General features: G+C 45.2%; 1 protein-coding gene across 1 annotated transcript in view; it reads right to left on the bottom strand.

The window, feature by feature from the left end:
• The window catches only part of LOC126095038 (ras association domain-containing protein 10-like), a 1,121,197-nt gene that overhangs the window by 705,931 nt on the left and 390,442 nt on the right, over nt 1-24,824 (bottom strand). The window contains exon 2 of the mRNA XM_049909708.1: nt 16,913-16,993. The gene's annotated coding sequence lies outside the window, so the exon portion shown is untranslated. The remainder of the gene's footprint in view (nt 1-16,912; nt 16,994-24,824) is intronic.

The raw sequence follows: 24,824 nt of genomic DNA, 5'->3' as shown, positions 1-24,824 counted from the left end.
AATATATTACACTAGAACTGACATGTGACTACATTTTCACGCAATTTGGGTGCATAGATCCTGAGAAATCAGTACCCAGAACAACCACCTCTGGCCGTAATAACGGCCTTGATACGCCTGGGCATTCAGTCAAACAGAGCTTGGATGCCTTGTACAGCTACAGCTGCCCATGCAGCTTCAACACGATACCGCAATTCATCAAGAGTAATGACTGGCGTATTGTGGCGAGCCAGTTGCTCGGCCACCATTGACCAGACGTTTTTAGTTGATAAGAGATCTGGAGAATGTGCTGGCCAGGGCAGCACTCGAACATTTTCTGTATCCAGAAAGGCCCGTACAGGACCTGCAACATGCGGTCGTGCATTATCCTGCTGAAATGTAGGGTTTCGCAGGGATCGAATGAAGGTTAGAGCCATGGGTCGTAACACATCTGAAATGTTACGTCCACTGTTCAAAGTGCCGTCAATGCGAACAAGAGGTGACCGAGACGTGTAACCAATGGTACCCCATACCATCACACCAGGTGATACGACAGTATGGCGATGACGAATACACACTTCCAATGTGCGTTCACCGAGATGTCGCCAAACACGGATGCGACCATCATTATGTTGTAAACAGAACCTGGATTCATCCGAAAAAATGACGTTTTGCCTTCGTGCACCGACGTTCGTCGTTGAGTACACCATCGCAGGCGCTCCTGTCTGTGATGCTGCGTCAAGGGTAACCGCAGCCATGGTCTCCGAGCTGATAGTCCATTCTGCTGCAAGCGTCGTCGAGATGTTCGGGCAGAGGTTGTTGTCTTGTAAACGTCCCCATCTGTTGACTCAGGGATCGAGACATGGCTGCACGATCCGTTACAGCCATGCGGATAAGATGCCTGTCATCTCGACTGCTAGTGATACGAGGCCGTTGGGATCCACCACGGCGTTCCGTATTACCCTCCTGAACCCACCGATTCCATATTCTGCTAACAGTCATTGGATCTCGACCAACGCGAGCAGCAGTGTCGCGATACGATAAACCGCAATCGCGATAGGCTACAATCCGATCTTTATCAAACTCGGAAACGTGATGGTACGCATTTCTCCTCCCTACACGAGGCATCACAACAACGTTTCACCAGGCAACGCCGGTCAACTGCTGTTTGTGTATGAGAAATCGTTTGAAACTTTTCTCATGTCAGCACGTTGTTGGTGTCGCCACCGGCGCCAACCTTGTGTGAATGTTCTGAAAAGCTAATCATTTGCATATGACAACATCTTCTTCCTGTCGGTTAAATTTCGTGTCTGTAGCACGTCATCTTCGTGGTGTAGCAATTGTAATGGCCAGTAGTGTATTTACTTTCTTAATGTTAGACAAATCGTTATACAAAACATTTGACCACTTATTTTACATTTGATGTTTTAAATTACTTTTATTTAACTTGCAAATGACATAAAAGTCGTTTTTTCAGTATTTCGTATCCAACGTAAAGCTATCGGAATAAATATTAGACTTTGCAGCGGAAGCTTCCTGACAGTGTAACTGTGACCCTGAGAAAGCCTCGACGCTGGACTTTTGCCTAACGCGATTCATGGATTGAATGCATACTCAAGATTACGACCATAGTTCCTACATGCGAAGGGCACTGCTTTGTCAGATCAGTTTGCCTGCGTATCCATGCAGCCATAAGTGTCACGCTGACGCAGCATTCATTGTTCATGTTGAAACTAATTTATGACGTATCTTTCGTGCCTTACGTCAAAGGCGGTTGAAAACGGACACAAAGTCTGAAGCTTAGCGCAGGCTTTGAAGCAATTATGACTGGACTGGTTTGGGGGAAGAGACCAAACAGCGAGGTCATCGGTCTCATTGGATTAGGGAAGGATGGGGAAGGAAATCGGCCGTGCCCTGTCAAAGGAACCATCCCGAAATTAGCTTGAAGCGTTTTAGGGAAATCACGGAAAACCTAAATCAGTATGGCCGGACGCGGGATTGAAGCGTCGTCCTCCCGAATGCGAGTCCAGTGTGCTAACCACTACGCCAACTCGCTCGGTGAAGCAATTAAGCAATTATGAAAAAGCAGCAGCAAGGTCGCAATGACAGTGTTAATCAATAATGGTTTGGTGACTGCATGACATGCAACACACGGAAGCCATCACCAGTTCAGTTTTTACTACATCGCATCGCAAACTTGGACACTTTTGTAGGGGTAACTTCGGGGTACACGGTTTCAAAATGGATTAGCTTACCATAAGTATTCAGATATCCATGTGCAATGCGGAATAACCACTAGATGTTAAAAGGGACGGATCCTCCTGAATAAAAGGAGGCGAGTATGTTGTTTTGTGTTGTAACAAATCAGTAACAACAGAATGGGTCGGTATCGAGAGCGCAGTTATTGGATATCACTTGCGTAACAAATTGGTCAGGTCTGCTGTTGATGATGCTGCTGCGAACTGGGAACGCAAAGGAACGAGCACGTCTAAACTAAGACTACGCAGACCTCATGTACTGAGGGACAGGGACCGTGGAGCACCGCGGAAAGTGATTGAGAAAAGGAACATGAAGTCAGCATAAGGAATACCTGGTGAGTTCCAAAGTGCTATCAGCACTCGAGGAGCACACTGATTGTGCGAAGCGAGTTAAAAAGAATGGCGTTCAGAGCTCGAACAGCCGCTCATAAGCACACATTTCTGTAATCGATGCTAAGCGACGCTTGGCATGCTGCAAAGACGCTGCTGGACAGTGGATGACTGGAAATGACTGCTTCACAGTGATAAATCGTGCTGTACCTTGTGGTAATCTGATGGAAGAGTCTGCGTTCACGAATGACTGGAGAACGTTACCTGACACCATCGCCGGGCGCTGTGGCCAAACGGTTCTAGGCGCTTCAGTCCGGAACCGCGCTGCTGCTACGGTCGCAGGTTCGAATCCTGCCTCGGGCATGGATGTCTGTGATGTCCTTAGGTTCGTTAGGTTTAAGTAGCTGTAAGTCTAGGGGACTAATGACCTCAGATGTTAAGTCCCATAGTGCTTAGAGCCATTTGAACCATTTGCCACCATATGAAACGCAGTAGTGAATTACAGAGATACTGGAGTTATGGGATGGAGGGGTTTTTCATAATGAGAGTATAGAAGAACCTTTACTGAGCTTAACAAAACGCCACATGCGATCGGATATGAACACAGCCGGCCGGGGTGGCCAAGCGGTTCTAGGCGCTACAGTCTGGAACAGCGCGACCGCTACGGTCGCAGGTTCGAATCCTGCCTCGAGCATGGATGTGTGTGATGTGCTTAGGTTAGTTAGGTTTAAGTAGTTCTAAGTTCTAGGGGACTGATGACCTCAGCAGTTAAGTCCCCTAGTGCTCAGAGCCATTTGAACCATTTTTTTTATGAACACATTTGACAGCACCATGCACATTGTACATTACAGGAACAATTCGGAGAACACGATTGTGTCAGCATGACAATATACTCTGTCATAAAGCATCATCTGTAAAGCAGTGGTTTGTGGGCAATAACACTCCCGAATTTGACTAGCTTGTCCTGAATCTCGACCTCAGCTCAATGGAACGCCTTCGGGATGAGTCAGAAAGCCCCAGCGTCCAACGTCACTACATCCTCTGGTCACGGTTCTTGAGTAAGAATGGGCTGCCATTTCTCCACAGTCATTCAGATAAACCATTGAAAGTGTCCCCCGATGAGTTCAAGTGGTCATAAAGGCAAATGGTGCGTACATCCCGTATTAATGACTAACAGGTGTCCGGATATTTGGTTACATAGCGTACATCCCGCGTCTCTGATAGAACATTGCTGCGATTCACTTCCAGGTAGCTGCCGTGTCTGCTGCAGACTGTGGTTATTGGATGGCAACAACTGGACGTAATTAAATGACCTGACACAGGTTGTTGGAAGGCAGCTAGAGTTAAAGGAAAAATTGTTGCCAACAACGAAGTCATAGAGATGGAACAGCCATAACCAGTGACTAGAACACACTGCGTCTGACAAGTGGTCGCAGTGAAACAGAAATGTAACAGCTAACATGCCTGCATTCGGAACACTCCCGCACGCACTTCCGCGTTACTCTGCGACGTATGCGAAGGTCCTGGCCTTCTCACGACCTCGCTTTCTTCATATCTGCTGGGACTCCCGTCGGCAACAGCAGTTGTCTGACGGTCGCCAATTGTCATAGCGCAAGCAAGCATCCTGCAGCTAGCTCTTTGTGTGCTGAGTGCGAGGCAGAAACGGCGCCCACGCACGCATTTAATGGCAGACGTCCAAGACGACTGTTGCGTATTGTGATTTCGCGAACACGTACGACGCTTTCTTCAAAGCCGCGAAGCTTTTATGGTCGCAGTAAATCAGTGAAACTAATGCGAACGAGTAGGTTGTTAGCAAACTGTCTGGATATATGCTAATTTTGAGATATTGCTTGAGTGTCATCCTAAGGAAATTGTTCTAGACCTCGGGCAGAACATGTGAAGCCCCTGCGAAACCCGTCCTTTGATCCAAAAGCGAAACCAACATAGCCGTGAATTTATTCGTTTACAGAAGGTCGACCAAAATACGGAAACGCCGCGAAAAATGCATGCTCGAATGTAAAACCAGATGATAACCAAGCCCGCAGCTTGCACTGCTGTATCTGACCACGAACGGCACCTGTGGAATGTCATAAATACGTTGCAAGAGTCAGTCGTGTTTAGAGCAGTGTTCTGTGCAACTGGCTGCTCATTATGTTGGAGCCCAGTGCATTCGAACGTGGCACATTGTTTGGTGCTCGTATCTTGCGTTCTTCCGTAGCCAATGTAGCCGAAGTGTTTGCTGTTTCAGGAGGCACCGATCGAAGATTTATACCGCTTAAAGGGAAAGCGGAGAAACATCATCTGATAAGACACTAGCGGACGAATGTGTGTGTTGACTGATCGTGACGGACGAAATTGAAGAGGTGACCAAAAAAATAAGACGACGACAGCTCTAAAAGTCACTCGCGAAACCTTTCAGCACCAAACCATCTCAAAGGGAGCTACAGAATCAGGGAATTGCAGGGCGAGGTTGAATTTCGAAACAACACAGCAGTGACGGAACTGCCCGCAGCAGGAAAACGAGGTACCGAGGCCGTGAAGTCTGAACTATGGAAGAATGTCATTTGGTGGGATGAGTCCTGTTCCACACTGTTTCAAACTTCTGACCGAGTTTACGACCCAGGAATGAAATAAGAAGGGGATTCTGTGAAGAATTGGGCAGCCATACGTGGGCCACATAGCCACATGGCCACCGCCAAAAATTATGTGACCATTATGGCTGAACAGATCCGTCCCATGATGGCATAGCCCTTATTCATACAGCTGTCATCGTCCGGGACTAGTTTGGTTAGCGTGAGGATGAATTGCAAGTCTCACCTCGCCACCACAACCACCAGAACTCGGTATAATTGAGCCTTTATGGTCTGCTTTTGAGAGAAGGATGCGTGATCGCTTACCACCTCCACCGTTGTTAACTGAATTTGCCACGTTTTTTTGCGAGAGGAATAGTATAAGATTCCCTTGAAAACCACGCACGGCCTGTGTATATCTATCCCGAGACGACTGGAAGCTGTTTTGAAATCCAACTGCCGGCCGCTGTGGCCAAGCGGTTCTAGGTTCTTCAGTCCGGAACCGCGCTGCTGCTGTGGTCGCAGGTTCCAACCCTACCTCGGGCATGGATGTGTGTGATGTCCTTAAGTTAGTTAGGTTTAAGTAGTTCTTAAGTCTAGGGGCTGATTCGCTCAGATGTTAAATCCCATAGTGCTTAGAGCCATTTGAACCATATGAATTCCAACTGTATTCCTACACCATATTAGACATGGCAATGTGCTGTATTTTTGGGGTTTCCATATTTTCTCCAACTTCTCCTATTTACACATTCAGGAATGAACTTTTGTAATTAATGCTCGTACGTAACTTCTTCGACATTAATTCGATAGTTCCCGTTGTATATTACCTTTGCACTTTCTGAATGAATATTTCACTCTGATGCATAGTCTATGCGCTGTTTAGATACATCCTGGCAGAATAAACTGTATGCCAGATAAGGACTCCGAACCGAATCTTCGCCTTTTCCGCTCTTTCCGACTAAACTATAAAGGCACAACACGAGACCCGCCCTCAAAGTTTCAATTCTACCAACGACTTTATCCAACGCCATCGACGTTTTACGCGGCGGCATCCTTATAAAAAAAATCTTATCGATGTTCAGAGCGCGTCAAATCGGGGTTAAAACTAGACATTTCCGCGATTACCAGTTTCTTGGTCAGAGCCGACTGTCTGTCATGAGCGAAGTCTGCTTCTCTTATAGAGACGTTCAAGCTTGTCATCGGTCGGTTGGAATTCTAACTTCTATTGGGCGTGACGTCACTTGGAGGGCGGGATTCGCATGAGCAAATGCAAGAAATCGGCAATGTGGTGGTACATCCTCACCCTTTCCCCACCAGGCCCCTACTGACTGGTGGAAGGGGAACACAGACCATCTTCTTCAGCATCACCTACCCCGTGTGGTCCTTGAAGCTTTCCTGGCATGAAGTGCATTCCATGAGGTTTCATGTTTGCACCTATATGACATCGACATCTTGCCACGATATTTCGGCCGGCAACTATTTAGCCATCCTCAGGTGAGTTGTGGGCCTACGTTGAATCACCTATCCCTTTAAGAGCTGTGATTTTCGGCTGCATTCTCTGAAGGCACTCTGTCACTTGAGAAGTTAAAACTTGAATCCCACTATAAAGAAAGCAGACTTCGCTCCCGGCAACAGACAGTCATCTCCCGATGAAGAATATGATAATTAATCTTCGAAAGCTCGAGTTTTTAACTCCGATTTCATGCGGTATGAACACCGAGAATATTTTATACTTCTCTCCTGCGTTCCAGATTTCCTGTGTACCTTGCTGCACAGGAACTTCTGTGTGATTCACTGTAACATCGCGTAGAAATGACAGCCGCAGGTTAGAGCGGACAGCGAGACGTGACTGGACAGCTAAGTCGGTAACAGCATTCCCCTCGAAAGGCAAGGTTTCCCGTTAGAATCGTGGTGTGGCACATATTTACAATACGTTGTATAGTCACCGTCGTACTATAATTCACCTTTAGGCTTTGAAGTTTCCACCTAGAAGTGGAAACATTATTGGTGTACTCGATGGCATGTGCAGTACCTCGTCCATACATTATACAGGGTGGTCCACTGATAGTGACCAGGCCGAATATCTCACAAAATAAGTATCAAACGAAAAAACTAAAAAGAACGAAACTCGTCTAGCTTGAAGGAGGAAACCAGATGGCGCTGTGGTTGGCCCGCTAGATGGCGCTGCCATAGGTCAAACGGATAACAGCGTTTTTTAAAATAGGAACCCCCATTTTTATTACGTATTCGTGTAGTACGTAAAGAAATATTAATGTTTTAGTTGGACCACTTTTTTCGCTTTGTAACAGACGGCGCTTCTACAGTCACAAACGTATAAGTACGTGGATTCACGTAACATTCCGCCAGTGCGGAAAGTATTTGCTTCGTGATACATTAACCGTGTTAAAATGGACCGTTTACCAATTGCAGAAGAGGTCAATATCGTGTTGATGTATGGCTATTGTGATCAAAATACCCAACGGGCGTGTGCTATGTATGCTACTCGGTACCCTGGACGACATCATCCAAGTGTCCGTACCGTTCCCCGGATAGTTACGTTATTTAAGGAAACAGGAAGTGTTCAGCCACATGTGAAACGTCAACCACGACCTGCAACAAATGACGATGACCAAGTAGGTGTTTTAGCTGCTGTGTGGCTAATCCGCACATCAGTAGCAGACAAACTGCGCGAGAATGGGGAATCTCAAAAACGTCGGTGTTGAGAATGCTACATCAACATCGATTGCACCGGTACCATATTTCTATGCACCAGGAATTGCATGGCGACGAGTTTGAACGTAGTGTACAGTTCTGCCACTGGGCGCAAGAGAAATTACGGGACGATGACAGATTTTTTGCACGCGTTCCATTTATCGACGAAGCGTCATTCACCAACAGCGGTAACGTAAACCGGTATAATATGCACTATTGGGCAATGGAAAATCCACGATGGCTGCAACAAATGGAACATCGGCGACCTTGGCGGGTTAATGTATGGTGCTGCATTATGGTAGGAACGAAAATTGGCCCCCATTTTATCGATGGCAATCTAAGTGGTGCAATGTATGCTGATTTCCTACGTAATGTTCTACCGATGTTACTACAAGATGGTTCAATGCATGACAGAATGGCGATGTACTTCCAACATGATGGATGTCCGGCACACAGCTCGCGTGCGTTTGAAGCGGTATTGAATAGCATATTTCATGACAGGTGAATTGGTCGTCGAAGCACCATACCATGAGCCGCACGTTCACCGGATCTGACGTCCCCGGATTTCGTTCTGTGGGGAAAGTTGAAGGATATTTACTATCGTGATCCACCGACAACGCTTGACAACACGTGTCAGCGCATATGCATGTGCTAACATTACGGAAGGCGAACTAGTCGTTGTTGAGAGGAATGTCGTTACACGTATTGCCAAATGCATTGAGGTTGACGGACATCATTTTGAGCATTTATTGCATTAATGTGGTATTTACAGGTAATCACGCCGTAACAGCATGCGTTCTCAGAAATGATACGTTCACAAAGGTACATGTATCACATTGGAACAACCGAAATAAAATGTTCAAACATACCTACGTTCTGTATTTTAATTTAAAGAACCTAACTGTTACCAAGTGTTCGTCTAAAATTGTGAGCCATATGTCTGTGACTATTACAGCGCCGTCTATCACAAAACGAAAAAAGTGGTCCAACTAAAACATTCATATTTTTTTACGTACTACACGAATATGTAATAAAAATGGAGATTCCTATTTAAAAAAAACGCAGTTGATATCCGATTGAGCTATGGCAGCGCCATCTAGCGGGCCAACCATAGCGCCGTCTGGTTTGGCCCTTCAAGCTAGACTAGTTTCGTTCTTTGTAGTTTTTTCGTTTGACGCTTATTTCGTGAGATATTTGGCCCGGTCACGATCAATGGACCACCCTGTATATCATTTAAGATACGGTATCTTTGCAACTACAGCGACTGACAAAAGCTATTCTTGAAACAGTCAAAGTCGGTTTTTTATGAAGTATTGGTGACCAGTTATGTTAAACTATTTTCAAACCAACTGAATGCCCGTGATGAATGGCAGTGTTGACAAGATTAATGGAGTACCTTACACATGGTCGAGACACTCACTCATTAACGTGACCACCTTCTGTGTTGGACGTCAACGTACAAGAACCATTCACAGACACCGGGTGGCAATAATTGCAGTAGAGCATATATAAAGCGTGTTTGCGAGAGCGGGAAACAGTTCCGTCGTCATCGTAATGTGCTAACGGATCAGTTTTTCTGCCGTTTAAAACAGCATGATCTTTGGCTTTCGGACAAGGCTGGAACAATTTCAGAAACGGCTAAGTTTGTAACCTGTTCAAGTGCCGCAGTGGTTAAAGTAAACCACGCGTAGCAAAATGGAGCTCTCCAAAACTGGCACCGAGGCAACTGTGGTTCACAGTGGGCCATAGACGACAGGGGTAAAAGGCGGCTGCGGAGATGTGTACAGGCGAATAGATGTGTGAACTTGAGCATGTGACCGCCCAGATGAACCGAGAAGCTACCAACATCGTCTCTTTCAGCGAACGTTGCTACATGTGGGCCTTCGCAACAGGCTCCTGACTGACTGCTATTCATCGACGACAAAGGCTGGAATTTTCACGCCAATACCGCAACTGGAAGGTGACTTTTTCAGATCCATCTGACGAAGGTATACACTCTACAACAATCGTCGGAAGGGTCCAGGTGGGACGAGGTGTCGTTATGGTCTGAGGAATGTTTTCGTGTGGCATTTCCTGCGTGATCTCGTCATTCTACAAGGTAAAATATATCAACACAAGTATGCATCTATCTCTGAGGAACTCCACATGACGTTTCTTTTTTCCTTGGCAGGATGGCATCTACCAGCAGGACAACGCAACGTGCACACAGCTCTAAGTGTACAAGCGTGGTTCAAAGAGCACCAGCATGAGTTTACCGTACTCCCCCGGCCACCAAACTACTCAGATTTAAACCCAGTCCAGTCGAGAAACTGTGAGACCACCTCAATCAGGCTGTTCGCGCCATGGACCCTCTATCCAGAAACGCAGTGCAGTTGGAGTCAGCATGCCTCCACATGCGACTGGACCGAGTACTAGGCACCAGTCAGCTGTCAGTTGTTTACTTTACACAGGCACATGTCAGCTGTCAGCTGTTTACTTTACATAATTCAGTAGTGCCTAATATGAGTTAGTACATCCTCAACGCTATCCGGCTCCGAAATTGAGTGATCAGTGCGGCTGACTGACGTGTGCTAGAACAAGGTCAATTCCTTGTACCGTCAGGGATTTTTCATTGGTGGGAGGACTGCATCGGGCTCCACTTAGGCTCTTGATGCTAGCTGAGGAGCTACTTGAAAGAGACATAAAACCTCAACGGTCTGCAAAACCTACAAGGCCAGGAGAGTGGCGCGCTGGTCACAACGCTCCATGCGGCATTCAAAAGATGCCAATTGCTGAAGACGACATTGTGGTCAGTTGGTCTCCACTGGCCCATCTATGACCAGAACGGCGGAGTTTTTCCTTTTCGTCAATTTTGCCATCGCTGCCATGTTATCATGAACGGTGTCGGTCTCAGGATGATAATTTTAAACCGGTTACTAGTAATAAATAAAAAAAGTGTTTCCGTTGTGTTTCAATACTAATAGTTTGTTACATAATTTCTCGGAAATCAATAAAATTCGGAAGAAAGCTTACTTTAATATTCTGTCAAGAGCGACGACACCAAAGGCAAACTCTTTCCTGCAAACATTGCAGCTCAGGATCCGTCTACTTTGGGAACGCATCATGAAACTACTAAAAGCTGCTGCCCTGTGTCGTTGATGGACAACCGGTTTCGGTGAATTGACCATCTCCACGTCACCTACATATTAATAACAATGTATAAGAAACGGTGTATGTCAAAATAATTATAGTCAAGTATTGTATAAAGCAGATACAAATTAACATTACATCAGGTTAAAGAAAGTTTCATCGGATATAATGCATAATTATCATTAGCTGCTGCGTGTAAATGAAATAGCTAAAATAAAATTTACGTAAAGGCATGTAATGGAATGGAACAAATGATTAATAGGGGAGCCAATGACACTGCTCTCGGGTCTGCAGCCGGATGATGAAATCATCTGAACATAACATTTTGGCGGTCCATCTGGCCGCCATCTTCAAGTAAGAGAGACGTTTGCTAATCTCGCCGGAATTGGCGAAATTAGCATATAGCTTTCTCACCTGAAGATGGTAGCCAATTCGACCTCCGAAATTCGGCGGCAGACACGAGAAGAATATTTCCAATTAATACTCTGGGAAGTGTATGTAATCACATCAAGTAGACAATGGCATTTTAATTAATTCCTGCTGATGTTGTGCACTTTTTGTATGCATAGTGTTGGGTGTATCCATCGTGCTACAGGGCACAGAGGTGAAAGTATAGATTGGGGACAGTTCTCCTTGAGCAGTGTAAAACCGATCTCGATCCACTGGCTCCCACAGGTCACGGAATCCTCTCGGCCTAGCACAATAGATCAATAGCATTTCACAATCACATTATTACAGACAATTTATACCATCAGACCATCGAACACAGTGTATACAAGTTGTAGATACCCACAAATTAACATGAGCACCTGTCATGCATGCACCCATTAGTCACTAAATGGTCAAATTGACAGTCCATTGCACTGTTCAGCTGACGTTCGTTTTCATACGAGTGCAGTGATAGTGCTGACAAATTAGGAAAATCGATAGTAACCCCATCAGAGATGCATAACTTGTAATATCTATGTCCTTGGTTGTAAACGATTAGTAAAACTAGTAAAACAGAGGAAGTCTGAAAATGTACATCGTAAACCGTAAGGTAGACATTGTAATCTTTCGGTGCGACTCTTTTGGTGCCACCTAGTACACAGGTTGTAAGTGAAGTAATTGTGCTGAAGTTACGAGCCTCATGGAGTTACAATGAAAAAGGGGTATAAGGACAGGTTGTTGTTTTTTACTTGCAGCCAGTCTACACAATTCAGAAACAATGACGAAAATAAAAGCAAGTTACAGGATTGGGATTAAAATTTAGCGAGCAATAATATCAATGACACTATTTGCTGACGACGTTGCTATTGTCAGTCAAAATTTAGAAGCGTTGCTGAATATGTTGAATAGAATGAGCAGTCTACTAAGGACAAAATAATACAAGGGGTACTCTAAATGGTAACCAATCTGAAAATCAAAAATGTTTATTTCCAACACTTAGCTACGCCGTCCAGCTGTTTCTCAAAAATGGCTCTGAGCACTATGGGACTCAATTTCTGAGGTCATTAGTCCCCTAACTTAGAACTAGTTAAACCTAACTAACCTAAGGACATCACACACATCCATGCCCGAGGCAGGATTCGAACCTGCGACCGTAGCGGTCTCGCGGTTCCAGACTGCAGCGCCTAGAACCGCACGGCCACTACGGTCGGCAGCTGTTTCTCCACATAGTCCCCACCCCAACTTAGACATTTGTCGTATCGTCGAACCAAATTGCCAATGTCATCATCATCATCATCATCATCATCGTCATAGAAGGCAGCCGCCTGTGCTTTCCGCCAATTCTCTGCGTTGGTCTGCACCTCTTTGTCTGTTCCAAAGTGTTCTCTTCATAGCCAGCGGTTCATGTGAGCAGCAATGAAGCTCAAGGGGGGCAATATCCGCCCTATATGGTGGGCTATCAAAGACGCTGCAGGAGCGTCTTGGCTGCTGAAAAGTGCCTCGAAGAAAGAAATGCATGTCAGTTACGTTATGCAGGCAGCAGGAAATCAGGCGAAATCTCACGGCAGGCAGTCGTATTTGATGTGCGGTAGAGTCAGTTGTCTAGGTAACTTTATGCGCTCACTGTGCGCTCAGAACTCGGAAAGAGCGACGTGACGCGATAGACGGGCAACTAGAGACACTGCCCAACACATCAGTTAAAGCTTCATTGGACTTTCATTGTGGTTTCCATTTCGCACCCGATCTGACATTACTTTCTTAATAGCCCTCTTACATTGATAGCAAAGAAGAAAGTAATAAAGAATAGTAGAAATGACATTAAAACACTGTGTACGAAAAAGAAGGAAATAAGAAGCACAGCGCAAGGGAAGTGGACAATCACTGGTGAAAAAGATTATCGAGCGTGGGTCTTATTCTGAGGAAGAAATTTCGGAGGATATGTGTCTGGAGCACAGCATATTATGGAAGGAAATCATGGTCTGTGGTAAATCCGGAAAAAGAAGAGGATCGAAGCGTTTGAGGGGTGCTTTTGCAGAAGGATAGAGAAAATTAAATGGACTAATGAGCTAGGACACGAAGAGATCCTCCATACAACTGGTGACGATAGCAGTATTTAAAAAACACTGACTATAAGAGTGGACAGGGTGACGGAATGTATCAATGAGTAGGTTCTACGGTACCGGAGGGAGCCGTAGAGGGCAAAAACTGTAGCGGAAGCCAGAGGTTCGAATGTATCCAATAAATAATCGAGGTCGTTGGACGTCAGTTGTGCTCTGAGGTGAAGAATCTGAGCGAGGAGAAAGAGGAAATCGAGTCGGTCTGCATCAACAAATAAGAAAAATGATGTCCTTTAAAAAAGAAACAAAATAAAATAAAATATCCAGAACCAAGATTCGCAGTGGCAACGTCTGGGTTGATACCACAGCACTGGAGTGTGGTAGTCGTCTGGCTTCTAGCGAGGCGGGTGTTCTGCAGTATGGGCCGGGCGATAAACTGCGCCCCGGCTGACACCTTTGTTAATATCCTCCCACCAACGAAGACCAGCACGCAGGCGCACAAGCTGCGCGGACACCACACCTGGCGCGCAGTCCCTCATGCCGGCTGCCGGTGACGGCTACACGGTCCGCGTGGGCGGCCGGTATTAATGTGCGCCGTGTAATTTGAGCGCTGGGCACTGCGTCTCGCGAGCGTCCGCGCACTTCTCCCCGCTCTCTGCCTTCCCCACTGGCATCGTCGCCGAATGCCGTGTCACCAATAGCCGACTAACGCCCCACGCTCCGTTTCAGTTTTCTATTGCGCCGTAATGGGTTCGCGACACCAACCGGCATGTTGCCGCCCCGGTTCCTTCCTCCACTGGGTACTGCAAGTCGAAATTATTTCGTTTATCAGTTGTTTTCACATATTCCCTGCTAAAAACTGGATTTTTCCAGGGCTGGTATCACAGGTTCTATTCGTGATAGACATGTTTTGGATAACCCTTGAGCTAAAGACCACTTGCATACCCATCAGAATGATCGTCTCGATGTACAGTACTGTGTCAAAATACGAATATTACATACGTCCTCCAGCTTAGGCAAATGGAGAAAATCGCTTGTTCTTTTTGCATTACATGTGGCCGACATAGCGCTTTAAGGAGCTCCACGGACGGTTCCTGAGAAAATCCAAAAAACTTGGTTTTTAGTTATCACAACGGAGCCAGGGATTCCAAGATGGTTATGCACAGCAAAATCAAGTTTTACTGAAGCTCGAAATTCAGCTCGAATTTCAGTGCGAGATGCTTTTAATAGTTTCCACAATGAAACTCTGTCTCGAAATCTGGCAGGAACCCCAAAGCGATTGTGGCCGTATGCAAAGTAGACAAGTGGCAAGACGCAATCAAAATCATCACTGCGCGATAACAATAGTCGTGTTATTGATCACAATGCCACTGAGCCGGCGTTATTAAATGCGGTTTTCCGAAATTCTTTCACAAAAGAAGACGAATTAAGTATTCCAGAAATCGTACCAAGAACAACTGCCAAGATGAGTAACTTAGAAGCAGATATCCTCGGTGTAGCGAAGCTGCTTAAAGCACTTAAGAAAAGCAAGGCTTCCGGTCCAGGTAATATACTAGTCACGTTTATTCCAGACTATGTTGATTCAATAGCTCCAAACTTAGCAATCACATACAAACACTCGCTCGTAGAAATATCCGTACCCAAAGACTTGAAAATTGCACAAGCCACATCAATTCTCATAAAAGGAAAAAGGAGTAATCCACTGAATTACAGACCCATATGACTAACGTCGATTTGCAATAGGATTTCGGAACATATATTGTGCTCGAACATTATTAATTTCATCGAAGAAAACGATTTATTGACAAAGAGCCAAAACGCATTCAAAAAATATCGTTCTTGTGAAACATAATTAACAGTAATGACTGCTATCCACAGAGGACGTCAAACTAATTTCACATTTTCAGTTTTCCAGAAGGCTTTTTACACCGTTCCTCAGACATGACTTCTTATCAAATTGCGAGTCTCAGTTGTGTAACTGGATTCGTGATTATCTGTCAGAGAGGCCAGAGTTCCTACTGACTGACGAAAAGTCATAGACTAAAGCAGAAGTAATATCTGGCATTCCCAGAGGTAGTTGTACAGGCACTCTGTTGTTCCTGCTCTACATAAACGATTTAGGGGACAATATGAGCAGCCCTCTTAGGTTGTCTTAAGATGATGGTGTCGTTTACCGTCTTGTTAAGTCATCAGATCATCAAAACGAATTGCAAAGCGATTTAGACAAGATATTTGTATGGTGCAAAAGTAGCAATTGACTCTAAATCATAAAATATGTGAAGTCAACCACATGAGCACTAAAAAGAGTCCACTATATTTCAGATACACGATGAATCGGTCCCGGCGGAGGTTCGAGTCCTCCCTCGGGCATGGGTGTCTGTGTGTTTGTTCTTAGGATAATTTAGGTTAAGTAGTGTGTAAGCTTAGCGACTGATGACCTTAGCAGTTAAGTCCCATAACATTTCACACACATTTGAACACGATGAATCACACAAATCTAAAGGCTGTTAACTCAACTAAATACTTAAGGATTACAATGACGATACACTGAAATTAGAACAATCACAAAGATAATGCTCTGGGAAAAGCAAATCAAAGACTGCGATTTATTGGCAGAACACTTAGAAAATGTAGCAGGTCTACTAAAGAGGTTGCTTACACTACGTTTGTCCGTCCTCTTCTGATGTCCTTACTGACTTCTCATGAAATTTTCCTTTTTTTCCTATAACATGCTCATGGATACTGAACTTCTTATTGTGTGTAGTACAGAATGAACAATGTGACTAGCATATAGACAAGGAAGGAAATGTGCGTTTTAATAGAGTTAACGTAGGAATTTAACACCCGTACATTTTCGTAAACAACCTGTGTGATTTTCGAGCCAGATACACCCATCAGTTGACGATGAAGCGCGCAACGATCATGTATTCCACGTTGAGGGACACGTATCGTATGCATTCCACGTTGAATTCCATGGATCGTGCGACGAAGCCTTTAGGATTGATTGCAGCATCGTAGCGGCAGCTTCAGAGCTGTCCACTTCGCGTGTTATTAATCTTTCAAAAATTGGGTTCCAGAATGTTTTGCTCGGTTTACAGAACGGGCGACCTGCAGCTGTAAGCTATTGTTTTAAGTTCAGCATATGTTTTCCTGTGTGCCACTGTAAGGCTGACGTGCTGAAACAACTTTAAATGACAGCGTCGTGCTTATACCGGTGTACGGTGTTGAACCAAACGTCGGGTGCGGATCGCACAAGCTGTTTTCCCAGGACTCGAGCGCTCCGAGTGGAGGACGTATTTTAAGAGACGGCCAGCTCAGCTCGCAGCCTGCTGCCGCCGTCTCCTACGCGCTGACGGCAGTCCTAGTTGTTCTGGTTTCCTCGCAGCTCGCCGATTCCGCTCTGCTGAATAAACATTTATGATAAAAGCTGCGGGTTGCTTGTACGTACCTCCGGCTAACTGTGCGGCCTCTAGCAGGGCGTGTTGTAAGTCTTCTCGCGACGATCCCACCACAACGCACACAGCATCACCTGTTGACAGATGACACCGTAACTATAGGATAGAGAATTCCGCCAGCCATCTAGACGCGGCTATAAAATCATAAATAATGTAAGTAAGTACTAAAATTAGTCAGGCCTGCTGGTATAGTGATAAAAAGCGTGTCTGGAAACAGGAAGACAGCGAGATCGAAAATCTCGGCCAGACTACAGAGTATTTCAGTCTGCCTTAAACATAGCTTTCACCTCTGCTTGATGTGAGGATTGATCAGGAACGGCTGTCAGTTCAGATTCTCCGCTAAGATTACCGGGGTAGGTAGTAAGCTGTAAGGAGGTCTTATCCAGAAGTGGATGTTGAGAGCTCTTAACCCGGAGCGGATATTGAATATCTGATGTTGATAATCTTCTCCATCTACATACATATTCTGCAAGTACCGTGCGGTGCGTGGCGTAGGGTACCCCGTACCACCACTAACCATTTCCTTAGCTGTTCCACTCGCAAATAGAGCGAGGAAAAAACAACTGTTCAAAAAATGGTTCAAATGGCTCTGAGCACTATGGGACGCAACATCTGAGGTCATAAGTCCCCTAGAACTTAGTACTTAAACCTAACTAACCTAAGGACATCACAAACATCCAGGCCCGAGGCAGGATTCGAACCTGCGACCGTAGCGGTCGCGCGGTTCCAGACTGAAGCGCCTAGAACCGCTCGGCCACACCGGCCGGCTAAAACAACTGTGTATGTGCCCCCGTATGAGCTCTGATTTATCTTATCTTCAGCATGCTTACGGGAAATGAACGTTGACGGTAGTAGAACCGTTTTGCAGTCAGTTTGAAATGCCGGTTGTCTCAGTCTCATTAGTGTTCTTCGAAAAGAACGTCTTCACTCCAAGGACTCCCCACTGAGTTCCCGAAGTATGTTCTTCGTACTTGTGCGTTCTTCGCTCAAATCTACTAGCCCGCCTCTGAATTGCTTCCATGCCTTCCTTTAACCTGATCTTGAGCGAATCCCGAACACTTAAACAGCACTCAAGAAAGGGTCTCACTAGTGTCCTATAGGCAGTCTCCTTTACAGATGAACCACACTTTCCTAAAATTCTCTCGGTAAACCATAATCGACCACTCGCCTTTCCTGCCACAATCCTTACATGCTCGTTCCATTTCACATCGCTTTCCAACGCTACGCTGAGATATATGTTAAGGAGAACGCTACTAATACTGTATTCGAACATTATGGTATTGGTTTTCCTACTCATTTGCATCAACTTCCATTTTCTACATTTATATTTAGCTGCCATTCACAATACCAGCTAGAAATCTTGTCTAATTCATCTCGTATCTTCCTACACTCATTCAATGACGACACCTTCCCATTCACCACAGCATTATCAGCAAACGCTGTCCACCAGATCATTTATGAATATAGAAAATAACACACTCCCCTAGAACACTCCCGACGATGCCCTTGTCTCTGATGAACACTCACCATAGAGGACAACGTACTGTGTTCTGTTACGTAGGAAGTCTTACAGCCACTCACATACCTGGGAACGTGTTCCGTATGCTCGTACCTTCGTTAACAGTCTGTAGCGGAGCACCGTGTCCAATGATTTTCGGAAATCTAAGAATATGGAAACTCACGCATGCCGTTCACCCGTAGTTCGCAAGGTATCATGTGAGAGAAAGGCAAGCTGAGTTTTGTTGGAGCGATGCCTTCTAAAACCGTGCTGACCATATTGGCGATTGTAAACATGGTGTGTCATCACAGCTAACTTCCACTATGCTCCAATATTGCACTATTATTGGCGAATTCCTGGTTATAAATTTCGCTATTACTAATGAAAATAGCCTTCCATCCTTTCGATGTCCGCCCCCGGTAGCTGAGTGGTCAGCGCGACAGAATGTCAATCCTAAGAGAGCGGGTTCGATTCCTGGCTGGTTTGGAGATTTTCTCCGCCCAGGGACTGGGTGTTGTGTTGTCCTAAACATCATTTCATCGCCATCGACGCGCAAGTGGCCGACGAAGTGGCGTCAAATCGAAGGACTTGCACCCGGCGAACGGTCTACCCGACGGGAGGCCCTAGTCACACGACATTTCCATTATATACCCTATCGATCAGTCACGGAAGATACTGCTACGGTTGCAGCATATCCAAGTGAATCCTAGTATTCAAGTGTAGCGTGTCGTCCGCTAGAAGAGGAAAGAATCGCCATTAACACGGCGAAAAAGAAATCAATTCCTTCGCCATCTTTCCGATGATATGCTCTAAATATCGCACACGCGACATTATCCCGCATAAACTGAGTGGCAGACGGTGAGGAGCATATGATTCCACACTGAGAGATTCTGCCTCTGTCAAGGAATACAGCTCCTCTGTGTGGAAACTAGCCCGGGTTCCCGGGTTCGATTCCCGGCGGGGTCAGGGATTTTCTCTGCCTCGTGATGGCTGGGTGTTGTGTGCTGTCCTTAGGTTAGTTAGGTTTAAGTAGTTCTAAGTTCTAGGGGACTGATGACCATAGATGTTAAGTCCCATAGTGCTCAGAGCCATTTTTTTTGTGGAAACTAGATGTCAAACCACGCAACACAATGCATATTATTAGTGGAAGCATTGAAAGTACACCCCTGCAATTTTTACCCGAGCCGTGGCACATTGCCCCAAGTGTGCTACCCAGGAAGGGCTTCTTGGACCGCCAAATGAAGAGGATTCAAACTGATCCAGCAATACCAGAGCATAAAGACATTCCTCTTACACTGTGTGATCAAAAATATCCGGACACCCCCCAAAACATACGTATTTCATATTAGGTGCGTTGTGCTGCCAGGTACTCCGTATCAGCGACCTCTGTAGTCACTAGACATCGTGAGAGAGCGGAGTGGAGCGCTCCGCGGAACTCGCCGACTTCGAACGTGGTCAGGTGACTGGGTGTCATTTGCGTCATACGTCTGTACGCGAGATTTCCACACTCCTAAACATCCCTAGGTCCACTGTTTCCGATGTGATAGTGAAGTGGAAGCGTGAAGGGACACGTATAGCACAATAGCATACAGGCCGATTCGTCTTTTAAGTGACAGAGACCGCCGACAGCTGAAGAGGGTCGTAACACTCAGACCACAGACATCTATCAAGACCATCACACAGGAATTCCAAACTGCATCAGGATCCACTGCAAGTACTATGACAGTTACGCGGGAGGTGGGAAAACTTGGATTTCATGGTCGAGCGGCTGCTCATGAGCCACACATCACGCCGGTAAATGCCAAACGACGCTTCGCCTGGTGTAAGGAGCGTAAGCATTGCACGACTTAACAGTGGAAAATCGTTGTGTGGAGTGACGAATCACGGTACACAGTGTGGCGATCCGATGGCAGGGTGCGGGTATGGCAAATGCCCGGTGCACGTCATTTCCCAGAGTGCGTAGTGCCAACAGTGAAATTCGGAGGCGGTAATGTTATGGTGTGGTCGTGTTTTTTGTGGAGCGGGCTTGCACTCCTTGTTGTTTTGCGTGGCACTATCACAGCAAAGGCCTACATTGATGTTTTAAGCACCTTCTTGCTTCCTATTGACGAAGAGCAACGCGGGGATGGTTATTGCATCTTCCAACAAGATGCAGCACCTGTTCATAATGCACAGCCTGTGGCGGGTGATTACACGACAGTAAAATACCTGTAACGGACTGGCGTGCACAGAGTCCTGACCTGAATTCTATAGAACACCTATGGGATGTTTTGGAACGCCGACTTCGTGCCAGGCCTCACCAACCGACATCGATACCTATCCTCAGTGCAGCACTCCGTGAAGAATGGGCTGCCATTTCCCAAGAAACTTTCCAGCACCTGATTGAACGTATGCCTGCGAAGTGGAAGCTATCATCAACTATACTGAATTCCAGCATAAGCGATGGAGGGCGCCACGATCTTGAAAGTCATTTTCAGCCCGGTGTCCCGATACTTTTGATCACATAGTGTATATCACTGAGAAGATTGAGGCCAGGAACCCCCATTAGTCTTAGCGGAGCAACAACTATCATTGCACAGTGGTGGACAGACTGCAGCGCCGACAACGTGACGATCCAATGGACCACTTCCGTCTCCATACAAACACCGACTGGGTTGGAACGTTCCCACCGATGTTGGAAAGCTGTTAACATTGTTCAAACGTTACATGGAGACTTGCAGGACGTTCTGTACAAATGTGGCAATTCCTGAACCTCTCAGTGTAGTTGTGGTTCTCTGCGTCAGACAGTTGACCGTACTAAGAATGGCTGCAACATCAGAGCGTACCCAGGCCCAAAAACGGATCTGCACAAAATGAAGGCTGCTGCAATTTCAGAGCAAGATGGCTTACATATTAATATAAAACGATTATGCTTGCTGCCCATGTTCCTTAATCCAGTCAACTTTATTAGTGTAAATTTCGTGTTCATTTAATTGTTCTTTTTATTACTTATCTTGTAGATCATTTTAATTTACTTTTTGTAGCTGACCTGAATGTTCGTTCAACTGCTCATCTTAATGCACAATTTATGAAATGTATTCACAGTTGCGAATATGGATGACCATCAGCTCTACAATGTAATGACGACAGTGAAAATTTGTGCCATAACGGGATTCGAACATGGTTTTTCTTCGCATCGCGAGCGGTCAACTTACCATTTTTTTTTTTAATCTCATTTTGTTCGCTTTTGTTCGTCGCATCTACTCGGGGCGGACGTCGTAAGACATCCGTTTAAGTTCGTTGTTGATCGATTAACTCAGTTTTTTTATTACATTTGGCCCACCAAGCGTGGCTCGCGGTGAGACTCAAACTTCCGTATGCCGTCAGCCATATGCCTACAATCTGTACTCGTACACCCGTTATGTATATTCCCGTACAGGGGAGGTATCTTACTTGAAAGTCGTTTGGCCGGTGTCGGAGGATAAAAACGATATTGCATCGTAATTCGGGTTGACATATGCACTGCGATGTCGTATTTATCCGCCGGCACCGGGCAAGCGATTTTCAAGTAAAATGTCTCCCCTTTGCGGGAATATAATACATAATGGTTTGTTCGAGTGCAGGTTGGTAGACACATGGTAGACGACATATGGAAGTTTCGATCCGGCCATGAGTCTTGCTCCGGTAGCCAAATGGCTGCCGGCACGGTAGCTCAGCGTGTTCGGTCAGAGAGCTGGCTCCTCTCTGTAATAAACAAATTGAGTTGAGGGATCAGCAACTAACTTCAGCGGATGTCATGTGACGTCCGTTACGACCAAACACAACGATCAATAACGAACAAAATGAAAACAAACAAAATTAAAATGGTAGGGCTACCGCTCGCGACAAGCGGAAAAGCAGGCTTCGAGTCCCAGTGTGGTACAAATTTTCAACCATTACATTACACAGCTGATGACTGTCCATATTCGGAAGTGCGAATATATTTCATGTATTTCATAACGGCTGTAGTCGCTGCTGTACCTATTCCTTAGGACAAGCATGCATGTTCGAAGGAATATTGCACTGTAATTCGGAACAACACAGGCAGAGCAGTATCATAATGTACAATTTATTGTTGCTCTTATTGGCTCCTCTCACAACCCATATTCATTGGTCATTTTTACAGTCTACTGCATCACATATTGTGCTGTTCATTTTAGTGCATATTTTATATCCTTTTTTATAACTAATGTACATAAAACTTTATATACTTGGTTTATTAGCTCCTCAGCTGGAATAATTTAAATGTCCAATGACCTTAAATGTCCAAGTGTTTACATCGAACGATAAATAAATAATGTTGCATCGTTATGGACAACCACGACAGTCTATTCAAACAATCTACATATTGTATAAATGTATTGCGTCATCGTTCCGAGGGCGGTATAAACTCTGGACCAGAATAGCCCTAAACGTGCATTTACCCTCAGACGCTTAAAATCTCGGCAACTCAACGAGCACTTCGCAGAATTCTGTTTTTGGTGTTTCTACATTTACGCTTAATATTATCCAAATACGAATACTTAGTCAAAAGGTTTTGAAAATCGGACATACGTCGAGGTTAACTACCAACTGGTCACTATCTTCGCGTAATTAATTCTCTTACGGCAATTCACCGCAGTGCAGTCTTCAGTTTAGCACAGACGCTATTTTCTCTGGCGGCATTCCATGTCTGGCAGGATTCCATGTTGCACCAGGAGCCAACAATGCTGCTGCTAAGCTACCGCGACATTAATGCACCACTCAGAAGTTACTGTCTGCGGGTCAAGTGGTCAGATAAATAGAAGTACACTAACTCAGACACACAGAAAGACTGGGCAGTGGATCGGTACCTCTGAGAGAGACAGCTAAACTCGTTGCGAAAGAAGATAAACCTCACTTGGCTAACGATTTGCCTGAATACAGAAACGGGAAAACTCTTTCGAGCATTACAAATGTTATGCTTCATTACGCAGCTTGAAATTAGAGAAAGCGGTGATGCACAGCTACACCGTAAATCCACAAACCGCAAATGGATTTATTCTACTTCGCTCGAGCGAATTCACTGTATCAGTTTCCTTCATCGCAACTTACGGTTGCCTTTAGATAATATGTTTTTCTGTCTTATTTTGGAAAACAGTCTGTAAGTCCTTTCAATATATTATTACTTTGACAAGAAGACTGTATAGTCAGCAAACTTGTATATGATAGAGTGTTGCTTTAGAAATAAATACAAGTAATTTTCGAATACGACTTACAAAGATTACATTAAAATAATATGCACAACAACTCTGAAATTTTGTTGCTGTTGCTGTTGTTGCTGTTAGTGGTGGTTTGATAACTGCCACGCTAGTTTACCTTCGTCACTTCTTTTCATAGCTGCATAACTACTTCACCTTACATACCACTGAGGTTTACTGTACCACAACTCTCGGCTCCGTAGATAACTTCCACTCCACACGTTACCCTCCATTACCAAATTAATTGTATCTTTATACCTCAGGATATGTCATATCTTTCTCTTTCTTCCTTTAGTCAACTTGTACATAAATTTCTCTTCTCCAGCATTATAGTCATCTAAGCTTCAACACTGTTCTGTGGCCCACCATTTCAGAAACATCTGTTCTCTTCCTTTTTGTACTGCTACACTCCAGAATGAAAAACGTTCAGGAAATATTTCCTAACAGAATAAATTCGTCACTGTGCAGTGAAGTGTGCGCGGATATGAAACATTCCGTGCCGGACCGAGACTCGACAATGAGAGGTTTTGCCTTTCACGGGCAAGTGCTCAGCAACTTAGCTACCTATGCATCACGACCAGGCCTCACAGCTTTACTTCCACCAGTACATGGTCTCTTACCTTCCAGACTATAAAGGACTTGCGGGATTAGCACTCCTGGAAGAAAGGATATTGCGGAGACATGACCTAGTCATAGTCTGTGGGATATTGAATTTTTCACTCTGCAGCGGAGTATGCACTGATATTAGACTTTCTGGCAGACTGAAAGTATATGCCGGACCGAGAGCCTAATTCGGGACCTTTACCTTCCCCGTGTAAGCACTCATCAAGCGCGACCCGCGACCCGTACTTGGCCCCAGGCTATGGCTCACCCATGTCTCCGCAATATCCTTTCTTCCAGGAGTGCTAGTCCTGCAAGTTTCGCAGGTGAACTTCTGTGAAGTTAGGAAGGTAGGAGGCGAGGTATTGGTGGAAGTCAAGCTGTGAGGGCGGGTCGTGGCTTGTTCTTGGCTAGCTCAGTTGGTGAGCTATTGCCCGCGAAAGGCAAAGGCCTCGAGTTCGAGTCTCCGTCTAGTCTGGCACACAATTTTAATCTGGCAGGGAAGTTTCAACATTTTCTTAAATTTAATTTTACATTATACCTAAACATAATATTTTTCATCAAAATTTT

The sequence above is a fragment of the Schistocerca cancellata genome, chromosome 8 (assembly GCF_023864275.1).
Source record: "Schistocerca cancellata isolate TAMUIC-IGC-003103 chromosome 8, iqSchCanc2.1, whole genome shotgun sequence".
Classification (NCBI taxonomy): Eukaryota; Metazoa; Arthropoda; class Insecta; order Orthoptera; family Acrididae; genus Schistocerca; species Schistocerca cancellata.
The sequence above is the reverse complement of the archived record's forward strand: the minus strand, read 5'-3'. Positions and strand labels throughout refer to the sequence as shown.